Raw genomic sequence first — 10,395 nt, forward strand, 5'->3', positions numbered from 1 at the left:
ATCGGAATTGAGTTTTTTAAAAACGCGTTTTCGCCCGGCACGGCGCGACGGCGGTGTCGCCGGGCCGGGGACCCGCGACCGGCGCGCCGCCTGGCGGCAAACACGCGCGACGTCGCCGCCGACCGCGGCGAGGTCACAGCCGTTTCTACAGCGCGCCGCCCGCCGTGGATCCGTCCGGCCGCCGTTCGAGCGTACTATATTATTATATTATTATTATTATGGTCGTCGGTCATCGTCGCCAACGCGAAAAACAAAAACAAAAAGCCCGTGCCACACAGCAATATTATAATAATATCGAATTGATAGTAGTAATAATGTGTCGCTCGTATCGATAATACGTCGTTATTTTGTGGCGAGTGGTCTTTCCGACGGGCACTCCGCGTAAATCTCGTCGTGGACCGACGACCGGAGTCATCGTAAACGGGACCGGAGCCGATCGTCTCGCCCGAAAATATGATAACAACACAATAATAATATTATGATAATATATAGCTGCTAGCCGGGCTCGGATCGGGTCGGCTTTCAGTCGATCGATTTGTTTTCGGTCAAGTATCACTCGTCGGCTGCGCACGTTCTCCAGTTCCCCCGACCAATATACAGCCGAGTACAACAACAACAATAATAATGTATACGATGAGACCCCCCCCCCTCCTCCCCCCGCGAGCTGTCACGACGTTTTTAAAAAACTATAAAGCCATTCAAAAAGTCGAATTCCAAGACTGGCGCGTATAATAATATATTACAGTGCCTCTAGGCGCGCGTGCGGTTATTATAAATTTATAACAATTTAATATTTGTTATATTGTGCACGCCGTCGAGTGTCGATTTTGACACTCCGATGGGGCGTATAACATCAATCTATGTGATCCCAGAAATCCTGTAAAAAATTGTTTCCGAGCTTAAAATGCTAGTACAAGCCAATATACAGGTACAAGCCGAGGCGTAGCCAGGGGGGCTAAGCGGGCTTTGGCCCCGTACGAAATTCCCCCCGTCGCGCCACCGTGCACACTACTATACAGTATACACAATATTGAGTATAGACAGCATTTCGTGGTAATATCACGGACTATAATATACGAAAAACTAAAAAAACTATTTTCATATGATTGTAGTGTGTGGCGATACATTCGTATTATTGGCGCGCATCCGGAAACGCGCTAGGAAAAGTATAATAATAATAATAATAATAATAGCTGCAGATGACCACCTCCCCCGTACGGCGATCGTCGTTTGTGGCCGCGTCGCGGGATTTCCAGTGCGATTTCGCGGTTACTACATAAACATGTCTTATGGCACAACGACGACGATAACGACGAAATAATATAGTCCATACACCTACACCGTATCCGGTGATGGATATCGAGCGACCGGCTCGTGATCACTCGCGCATTATTTTACACGTGCGAACGGTGTATACGACGATATCATAACGCATTAAACGGAATGGGTCAATGAAATTCGCGCGAAGACGACGACGACGACGGGTCGCGCGTTCTAGAAATTCTTCGCAAACTCAAGTGTGCGTATATATATAAATTATATTATATTATTATGTAGGTATGTAATGTGTGTGCCACCCGGATTTTAGAGAGAACGCCGCCGCCACGACGATTTGTTGGCGAGCTCGCATATATAATAATATGATGTTTGCGGGCGGGAAATCAACATTTCGCAATGACGGATTTTTTTTTTTTTTACAACACCGCGTCGTCGTTACGATTAATATAAATAATAATGCGACTGTATATATATATAAGTATATATATATAAGTATTTATATATATATAAGTACTGCTGCTGTAGTGTGCATTGCAATGGTGTATATTATTATACTATCAAGCGGATGCTAGCGAAGAATTTATTTCAAATGCGTCGATAATAATAATGTCGTTACGAAGACTGAAAACCAAGGCTGGGCAAGTTAATGATTTTTTTTCAACTCGGTTATATATTATGCACCGATAACAAAAAGTTGAAACTACTTAAAAGTCGATTTAACAATAGGTTAACTCGGTCGAGTTAAAAGTCAATACACGCTTTTTGTTAACTTTTTGTTAATGGTTAAAAAAAAAAAAAGCAATTCGTTTATACAACGCTTGCGTACTTAATTTTTTCCAACCCAAAACTGAGTTATTATAATATTAGACTATAACTAGTGTTTACAGTTTATACAGTATTTCCATATAAGTTTGATTCGGATGATATACATATTTCACTTTAAACAATTAACGGTAAATATTTTTTGACATGAAAACGAAATAGACTGAAATAGTGAAATAAAATTAAATTAAAAACAATATATAAATCAATTTAACATACTTCTTAAAATGAAAAATGAATTCGTTCATTTCACGTTTATTATACGAAAGAATTAATGTAGTAAGTCAACGGTTAAGTCAATGAAAATCCAAAAGTAACTAGTGAATAGTTAAAAATAAAATTAACTTTTTAACTAAACTTCAACTTTTCAACTCGTTAGTGCCCAGCCTTGCTTGAAACCAACACCTATACACTATACAGGTATACCTATAAGTTTTAACTATACGCCGCGGCGTTATTATTACCTATATTATATTTTATATTTTTATGGAATAATAAAATTATATTATAATATAAACAATAAAAATATTATGTCGAACGAAAAAATGTTCACCGCCCGCGTTGTTATTTCCCGTGTGCGATATTTAGAAGAAACGATGGATGCGCTATACATGCGCGTTGTTATTTACGCATGCTTCGAGAAACAACAAGGCAATTTATTTAAAAGTTGCCATCCGAATTAAACGCTTTACGCACTAACACAACAATAATAATATTCAATAGGTATATTCATACATTATCGTGAGCCATTGGGCGCATCCGTGAATAGTCCCGACAAAAATAATAATAATAATAATAATATAAAAAAAAACAACAACTTAGAATATTTTAAGTGCACCTATATAATATTATGTAGGTAGCAACGATTAACCGTAGATTGATAAACATAATATTATAATCGATACTAAAGTCTAAAGGCAATAATAGCATTTTGTATTTGTTAATAGTTACGTTTTCAATGCACATTTACGAATGTTTCGGTATCGTATGAATTGCCATACGAAATTCAACTGTACGTCATAACTAATAAGACCGGATTTATAATATGTTTTTACATATCGTTACTGGGTCTATGCAGTCTTATGAGAGAAAAAAATTGTTCAATTCTGAATGCATAGAAAAAAGTTTTTTTTGCATATTTGAGAATATTTTATGGGTTAGAGAATATTTAACTCATTTAGCATATTTTGGAATATTTCGTTAATTGTGAGAAAAAATTTGTATTTATTTTTAATTTTAATATTACGGTACCCAGAAAAAATTTTTTTGAACATTTACAATTTTTTATTTTATAATTTTTCCAACTCTTACTAAAGTGCAATAATATTCCATTAGAATACGAAACTTTAAATACCCAATAATTAACGCACTATTAATATAAAACTGAAAAAAAAATTTTAAATGCATATTAAAGTAAGTATAATGATGTTTATTGATTATTTTTGTATATTTTTGCTTTTTTTTTGTATATTTTGCATATTTTAGCATATTTTTTAAATTTTTAAGAGAATATTTTAAGGTTTTTTCGAGAATATTAGCATCAGATTTAAGGTATTTTAAGAGGATATAAATCCGGTCTTTAGTCATAACATACCTACACGCCGCGATGATGACATTATTTATACATCGAATATTGCGGTACAAAAGTGATCAATCGGCGAATGATTTAGCCATATTATTGGTAAGTACCTACTGCAAGTTGCAATGGTATAGGCAGTGTTGTTGTATCGCGAATAAACGAATTACGTTGTATATACGAATAACAATTATTATTACACGAGCATCGATATAAAATGCTTAGGTACTCCTCTGCAGAGTAGATATAATAATAAATTATTAGTGATTCCTATTGGTATCGCGTTAACATTTATATTTGTCTTGGTATACGAGTTTGCTGGAATAAAATGGATGCCCTGGGGCCTAGACGAATATTTTGAATTTTCATAATCACATAATAATATCATACCATCCGTATATTATATAGTTGTGTATGAACAGTTCTCAAAAATAACAACTTATCGTACAATATAATATCCGTAATCAATCGTGTATACGTTTATCAAATTGTTTCAAATATCAGATCACCTTGTATCAATAATGTTATATGAAAATATTAATATTTATATACATAGCTGGTACCTACCGTATAAATGGTATGTGACCTTTAGAAAAATAATAATTACCGATGGTGTACCATGTGCATATATAATAATATTATATACAATATACGTCGATAGTGTGTAATACACACAAATCACAATCTATTCACTGTATAGGTATACTCGTAATAATATGGTCGTGTGGAAAACTCGAATAATACCTTAAACCAAAAAAAAAAAAACCGTGTTATAAATGTTATATTTTATAAACGCAGTGTCGTTTTGTAAATGTTTCGAAGAAGTTATATGATGTATGCGCACACGATTCTGTATATATTACACATTTATGTTTTGTACTATACTACTTTATAGTTTATGCTATAGCTGTGTTGTATTGTGTGTATCAATATAGGCAATAGCTCATTATAATAAATATTTAGGAATTTGACCTTGAGAGGTGAAAGATGAAAAATTTATTTTTCCATTTCATGTATATACTATATGGGTACACCCACCTCTGTATAAAATATTTTTTTTTCTGGTATTCAACTATAGTTCTTACGAAAAATTTCCAAACACAACTACAATACTATATACCTGCATATTATAATGGGTATGAAAATGCATTTTTTTAATTAGTTTTTTTTTTTTTAATAAGCCAATTAGATTTTTTTCATAAATACCTAATAGCGTTCTGGATCGTTATCTTTCGTAGTTTTATGTGTATTATTATTTTAAAATTGAAACTTCCTTTTTTCCATGTATCCGGTTGTGTTAATTATTTCTGGTCGCCTATATATATATATATATATATGCTATATAGAACCACAAATATGTTTATACTCATTGTTATTATTATTATTATCAAATAAACTAGGTCAAAGCTCGAGGCTCGGTTGTTGCCAGCAACAAATATAATAGTAACGAATCATGTACAAAAACTACTACAGCGAAGTACGTACACACTAAGCCCATATAGATACCTATACTTGCTTAAATCAGCACAAGTACTATAGATAATTCAAACTTATTTTTATGAAATTTACATAATTAATAAGACTGTATTTATTGGGATTTTTCAGATGGTTAAATTATTTGAATTTGGTAAATTTTGGAAAATATAATAGTAAAAAAAATGTTATTTTAATTTTTACTGTTTGACTCCTTGTTGCCAATGATTTCTAATTTTCCAACAGAAACAACCCCTAAGTTTTAAAATTGAAGCACTTTGCTAAAGGTGGCGTTTAACATAAAAAAAACACGCATCATAGCGTAATACCAATGTATGTAATATATTAAAATATATACAATATGAATAAAAAAATATAATTTTTAAAAATATTCCTAGACGTTCTCTGAAGGAGAAACCTGTAAGTCTTCTTGCAGGTCTTCAACTCTCCCCCCCCCTCACCACCCATAAACTCTCAAATACTCTCTTGTTGGCAGGTATATTTTTGGGCCACGGCGGTCGCAGAATTTATACCACCGTCACTGCATGGCGAATGCGACGCACCACGGACTGTTAAGGACCTTACAGTTTGAGTTTATACCTGTCTCCCTGTATTCTGTAACTCTGCTGAATCAGAGTTTATCATGTTAAGTATGTTTGCAAAGTTTTGGTTCCCTAACAAAATCCAAAAAATGCACTAGTAATGTCTAGCAAATTTGACGGATTTATAAACATTTTTTTTTATAAATGTTTAATGTTCAAAATTTACGAAATTCGTCATAATCAAGAAGATATGCTGGTTATTTTGTAGTGGAAAGTATTCATAAATATTTCAATTGTATATACCTCTATGAGGTTTGAGAATATTTAATACAAGATTCCTCAAAATTGTTATTATACCTAGCAATTTTAAAATATTAAAATTACATAAGCACGGCCGCACGGGTTTTTATTTTTTGTGGCAGAACATGTGGTAAACATTTACTAACGACATATTATAAGCTCAAAGGCTCAAACGATTTTTGTTTTTGTGTTATTACTCAAAAAACATTATTCGCAGAAACTTCAAACATTTAACTATTACTTAAATAATAATTATTTTCTTTACACTATACAGTAACATAAATAAATTAGAAGATATTATTCTTTGAAATAGTAAGTTGCTAACTCTGGAGTCTTCCGCTCACAATCGTTTTTCGTATACAATGATTTATCATTGAATTCCATTGCAATGACGTCCACCATCATACAGAATAGCGACTACCCCGGTTTTGAAACTTGTTTATTGTTATACATTTTTTAATTTTGTTCGTACCTATAAGTTGTAAATACAAACAATATCTATTCATTTGTACATCTATCGGTGCCTAATACCATTGATTATAAATTCTAGTTCCTACTAACCCACCTATTTAATATTTATAATCGATGCTAATAATGTCTATACGAGATGCTCGTATTACATGAGTTCTCCCTTTTATTGCGTGATCTAGAGGCGGTGATAATCTGAAAACAACAGTATTTTTTCAACGAGTTAAGTTTTGAAATTTATTTCGCGTTTCACAAATAATGCAATAATTACTTGGAATTGAAAGACACGATAACACATTAACACATCATTATGCATCCTAGCAACCTTGTTGTATTGTATTAATAAATATACATACAAATCAAGGGTTCTACGTTAGAGTGCGGACACACGGACAATAACCCCGGCGGCCCAGTCCTAACTGCCACTGAGTGCCACTTGTATATAGTAATATAATAATATATCAGTATTGACTTTAACAATAAAGTATAAAAGTTTTTAATTATAAAAAAATAATTTTAACCCAATATATCACCTCAAAAAAAACGAATATAGTTGAACAACTCTACTGCAACTGCAGTACCTATATATTACACTAACAGGCGCGGATCCAAGCCCCCCCCCCCCCCCGTAAACTGGTGCATTTTCTATTATATCTGTTTATTTTTGTTTTTATCAGGCTTAGGCTGAAATTTTATTTAAGATGCCTCCCCCCTAAATATGTTCTAGATCCGCGCCTGTACACTAACGTGTAAGACTATAGTGAAGTCGTACGACTACGCATGCGTATGCATACAATGCCATTTTCGACAGATTCTGAACATATTTTTAATTGAATCATTAGTCGTTGCGTAAATAAACAGTTTGTGCCGAATACATTTGAAATTTGGAGCAATTCATTAAAAACAATTTACTTGTGAGCAATAAAATGTCAATGAACTTGAACAAAAAGGTAAAAACACGTTAAGAATAGTTCACATAGAATAATTTAACCACAAAAATTTGTAAAATACAATCAAGGTTGTAACATAGAAAACACCTGTTATGAGTATAGTGGAGAATGTTTTCGACATTCCATTACGATTTCTTTTTCTCAAATCGCATCCAAGGTTTTAATTTTTGCAACACAAATGTTTATAGTCCATAGTTCGTATAAACAAAATTAGGTATTTCAACGGCAACTATATGCGTGCAGAAATTCAGTAGTAGAGTATACACGGATAATACTGAAAACCCGAGGTCCCGAGATGTAACGAGTGACGAAGCCGTGCGTCTTAAAAAAAAAATGCTATCAAAGGGGCGAAGAGCGCATGACTCAGTGTCGTATTCCGAGGGGAACGACCCTTTGTATTGAACATTACTTACACACGGTGGCAATGTGGCCGCATATATGGGGAGGGTTTAAAATATAGATAAATTTGGCTTGTAAAGTTGGTACTCTGTTCCGTTTTATATATGCTTCACCAATATTATTAAAACGCGAAGTTAGTTAATTATAGTATATTAGTATACATCTACCTACTACCTAGGTACCTATTTAGTATAGCATATATAAATCTATATTTTTCATAGGTTTCTAAATTATATTCTAGAAAAATAATCACGTGATTATATGTATAATTTTTTTTTTATTGTTATTTGAGTAAGTGCATTATGTTTGCAGGTTTCTGAGTTCTGCAGTGTCTACGTACCTTGTACACTTGTACCTATACGTAACACTAACAGACTTAAGTCGCGAAGTGTATACAATTAATTTTATAAGTTTCACATTTAAAATTATTATTTGGAGGAAAATGAACAGTAAAGAATATCAGTATCTCAGTTTTTGAGGAAAATGGACCTGTCCCTAAAATTACGGACATCCCGTTTACTGTAAAGTTGTCGTCGAAGAGAGAATTATTTAAAATCCGGTTGAATTTGTTCAAATGGTCATGAAATGAAATAGAATTGTAATTTATTCTAAAATCCTAAAAGATGATAGGCAGCGGCGTCTTCAAGGGGCGGGTGGGGGAGACATTGATGGGAGCTTGTAGCTTTTTAAAAAATGCCTTAGTTTGTATAATTAATTTTTGTGGAACTGAATTGTTTCTGTTCAGATTGATATTTAAAACTATTTTATATTAATATTACTCATGAAGTAGTTAAATGCGCCCAGACAGCATTTTGTAATGATAATATTATAATAGTATTATAATAACGTTAATATTATTCATTATTACAATGTTATAATAATATTATTAATCATAAAATTGTTGTCTGGGCGGTTACATTTTATTATTTTAATAAATACTTTTTTAATATTTTAATTTTAAAACAACTTATGAGCGTGTTAAGTCGTTATATTTTGTTTTAATAATATTACAGAGCGACACATTCTATACATATACACGAAAATTCGTGTTTTAAAAATTATTGATGGGTATGGTGAGGGGGGGGGGATTAGAGAAAATTAATATAAAGTTCACTCTCGTCTCTAGAAATGAAAGTTGTGTGATTAATATTCGTCAATCGTCATATAATATGTTTGTACGTTTTAGTTTTAAAAATTATATTGATACACATACACGAATTAATAATATATATAAACATACCATAGCTCGGTATCCACATCAGTCTTCGGGTCAAAGAAAAGGACATTTTTATCCCTTTGAAGCCAAAACGGCCTTTTGTCTAAGTAAATTAAAAATTTCTTGGGAATAATTTTGTTTCAATATCTATTATACATTTTTAAATTTTTTATCAGTACGCAATTATTACTGCCTACCTACTGATTATATCATTTTAGTTTTGATACTTTGGTAGTTCTATATAATATGTAAGTATAATATCCAATCTCGTACTTACCTACTACTTACTAATCGGGCTACTACCATTATAAGTTATAACATATATAATAAATAATCATTGCTAGGTACTAGCTGCGTCATGGAGATTTAAGTTTTCAAAAAATGGCTATAATGGATATGATTATCATATTATTGTAGTTTAAAGAGTTAAAGACGAGCTCAATCGCATCGTGACAGTATAAAGGCGAACAAATCAAACAAATCGTATATTTTAATGACGAAATGGTTATTTTATCACTGCACTTTTACTTTGTTTTTTTTTTAATTCGAAAGGGCCCAATTAATAATTTAATTAGAGCTCAGTTTTTGTAGCCCTTCCATTAGTGTTATTAATTTATAAGGTAGTTAAAAATGTATTTAATATTCAGTAAAACTATATTACGGCATACCGCTACTTAGTATACACTGACGCGTGGATGTTGCCTATATTACGTCGAGTTGCAATTTAAACACAATATATTTATCGTTAATTCATTGCAAAACGTTAAACGAATACGTCAAAGCAAATTAAATATTATATTGAATTAATGAATACAATATAATATATGCGTTTGATTAATAAGATTAAGTCTAATTAGTAATTTATGAGTCTTCTCCATTGTTGATCCTAAATATGTTTTTACATGTCAAAGAGAAGAACATGTTCTTTCAGCAGTACCGACATTATTTAATTACTGGTAAGACATAATTTTTACATTTTTTTATTAAATTAAGATGCATTGGCAAACTCTTTATAGCAGTTTTAGATTTATAGAATTTCCAAAATTATGTAGACTAAGTAAGATCACATTGAATTTCTTCAATTAAGCCAATAATAATATCATTAGAGTACAATTCTGCCATTAAACCATTTTTTAAATATGTTGCGTTGTGTTTAAATAATTTGACAATTACATAAGTATTTTGAGAAACGAATTAATTATATCAGTAGCTTAGACCAGTCCACCTGAACCCCCAAATCTTTGACTAAATGCTGAAATTAGTTCTATACATTTAAAAACAAAAAAAAATTGCTTTCCTATCAAGAAGAAAAAATAATATCTTTGTATTACATAACATTTCTTTAGTTTCTACAAAAATCAACCGGGTTTT

Source organism: Metopolophium dirhodum, chromosome 5, assembly GCF_019925205.1.
Source record: "Metopolophium dirhodum isolate CAU chromosome 5, ASM1992520v1, whole genome shotgun sequence".
NCBI classification, from domain to species: Eukaryota; Metazoa; Arthropoda; class Insecta; order Hemiptera; family Aphididae; genus Metopolophium; species Metopolophium dirhodum.